Genomic DNA, 3013 nt, shown 5'->3' with positions numbered 1-3013 from the left:
TCCCAGACATGATCTTACATGTAATTACATCTCAGTAATCCTAATGTCATGACATTTTATCCTATACTATTCATAGGGTTCGTACGGGACTTTCAGAAATCATAACTTCGTCGATTCTTGCTTGTATTTTCTCATTCAATATTCATAGCAGTTCAATGATAATTAAACATATATAATTCAATTTTAAGACATTTATTTGCATATGAACTTACCTCGTAGTCGAAATAGAGAGACTGGATCGACTATTCAATAATCTTTCATTTTCCATGATCTAAATCCGTTTTCTTTCTTTCTTGATCTATATACATTAAAAATTAACTCATTTATTCATCAAATCACTCCACAAACACATATTTGGGCATTTTTACACTTTAGCCCCTAAAGTTTTACATTTTTACAATTTAGTCCCTATTTCACTATTACACAAAATTCACACAATTCAACAAGACTCATGCTTGGCTGAATTACCATACTGACCTTAACAGCACATATTTTTCATTTATTTCAGATTTCAACCCCTTAATTTACAAATTTCACAAATTAATCCCTAATGGGCATTTTTACTCAAAATCACTTAACAAAACTTGTGTAACTATCAACAAATATTCATTTTTCATCATAAAACATTCAAAATCTCAAGCATTCATCAATGGAATTTCACAAAATTATCAACACTTTCAAAAATTAATGCATGGGCTAGCTAGAACACGAAGCAACGATCACAAAAAACTAAAAATATCAAAAATCGAGCAAAAAAAATACCTTAATCAAGATCAATGTGTGTTGAACCCTAATGGCTTCCATAGCTCTATTTTATTTTTTTTATTCGGTTAAGATGAAGAGAAAATAAAGATAATATGGCTTTTGTTTTGTTTTATTATGCTTAATACATAATTTACCATTTTAACTTTGGTTACTAAACCATTTAATCATCAAATATAAGGCCATTAATGTCCATTAAGCTGATCAATGGCATCATAACATGATAAAGACCTTTTGATTTAATAAACCATAGTCTTAACTTATAGCATGCAACTTTTACATTTTACGCAATTTAGTCCTTTTTCTCTAATTGAGCTATTAAACAATAAATTTAAATCTCGAAACTTTCACACATACATGCTATCATGCTGTAATCACATAAAATAATATTAAAATAATTTTTTAACCTCATATTTGTGGTTTCAAAACCACTATTCTGATTTAAGCTAAAATTGGGCTATTACAATCATGTTTTCAATTAAAATCAAGTCTGTATTTCGTTCATACGTGATTGAAATACACCTGAATTAGTTGAGTGATCCTAACTAGACAACGGCTAGTGGACACATAATTGAAATGTGCATTCTCAATTTATATCCTAACCCGATTAAATTGCAGGTTGTATAACAAATTTAACCAAGCTCTGTTATCTGTATAGTTTTTAGGTTTGTGTGATTAAACTGTTTCAAACCCAAAACGTCCCTGTTACCTCGCACAAATGTTAAGAAACCCTTAGTAAATAAGGATCAGTAAAATGCATATTTATTAAGTAAAGGATTTCGAAAGGACCTAATGTGGTTTCTAAACTCATGAAAGATCGAGTTGCCATGGAATTTTTTTCTAAATGTTATTAAGCATGTTGATAATAAATTTAGTTTAATTAAAGTAATTTTCCTAGTTTATTTATGTTATAATTGTTGCAAATTGTGTTTAATTTTTCTAAAATCTAATTCATTCATATAGTTTGCATATTTAGGATAATTTGCATTGGGGATCATTGCATTTAGTTTAATACATTTAATTTTAATCATCACTTCTCAATCATATTGTGTTTTTATTTACCAAGTTGCTAATATAATTTTTACAACTAAGTGATTTAACACAGATATAATCCCTGTGGAGATGATAAGTCAATACTTACTTATTACTAGATAACGACTGTGTACACTTGCACAAGTTTTTGGCACTGTTGCCAGGGATTGTTAATTGTTGCCATTGTCCTTTTTTTGTGAAATTATTTTCTTCCAATTTGGTTTATTTCTAACATTACTAACTTATTCTTTTTAATTTTGTGATTTTCTTTTTAGGTGTTTATGAGCATAGATTGGATTATTGATTTACTCCCTATAGACCTTGAAATTGAGCAAACTTTCAGACAAAGAAGACGTCAATGAATAGCTCAATGGCAAGTCAAGATGGACCTTGGAAATTAGAATCAAGACCAAGGTAATGAAGCCAATCATGTACGAAATCCCATCCTCATTACCGATGAAAGGGATCGATGCATCAGACAATATGCTGTGCGACTTTTTAGTGAGTTAAATCCAGGAATTAGAAAGCTAGATATTGAGGCAACCTAGTTTGAATTGAAACCAGTGATGTTTCAAATGCTCCAAACGGTGGGCCAATTCAGTGGTATGTCCACGAAAGATCCACGTCTCCACCTTCAATTGTTTTTGGAGGTGAGTCATTCATTCAAGATAGCCGGTGTGACTGAAGACGCATTGAGGTTGAAGTTGTTTTCGTACTCGTAGTGAGACCGAACATGAGCATGGCTCAATTAATTCCCACCAAATTCCATAACTACATGGCAAGAATTAGCAGAGAGATTTTTGGTTAAGTATTTCCCGCCTAGCAAAAATGCTAAGTTGAGGAATGAGATTACAACTTTCCAACAATTGGATGACGAGTTTTTGTATGAGGCTTAGGAGCAATTCAAGGAGTTACTTCATAAGTGTCCCCATCATGGGATTCTTCATTGTATCCAGTTTGAGACATTATATAATGGTCTTAATGCACATACAAGATTGATGGTAGATGCTTCTACAAATGGTGCAATTTTGTTTAAGTCTTATAATAAGGCTTATGAGATCATCGAGAGGATCGTGAGTAATAACTATCAATGGCCAACAAATTGAATAAATTCAGAAAGACGTGTAGCTGAAGTTAATGAAGTTGACACCCTCACTTCGTTATCGGCTCAAGTATTGTCTATTTCCTCTATGTTAAATTAGTTTACCGCTAATAGTGC

General features: G+C 31.6%; 1 non-coding gene across 1 annotated transcript; it reads right to left on the bottom strand.

The window, feature by feature from the left end:
• Positions 1–2627: 2627 nt before the first annotated feature.
• LOC121205599 (small nucleolar RNA R71) lies at positions 2628–2734 on the bottom strand. Its single transcript, XR_005900675.1, has one exon. It is a non-coding gene; the product is annotated as a small nucleolar RNA R71 (small nucleolar RNA).
• Between the last annotated feature and the right edge of the window lie 279 nt (positions 2735–3013).

The sequence above is a fragment of the Gossypium hirsutum genome, chromosome A08 (genome assembly GCF_007990345.1).
Source record: "Gossypium hirsutum isolate 1008001.06 chromosome A08, Gossypium_hirsutum_v2.1, whole genome shotgun sequence".
Lineage (NCBI taxonomy): Eukaryota > Viridiplantae > Streptophyta > Magnoliopsida > Malvales > Malvaceae > Gossypium > Gossypium hirsutum.
The sequence above is the reverse complement of the archived record's forward strand: the minus strand, read 5'-3'. Positions and strand labels throughout refer to the sequence as shown.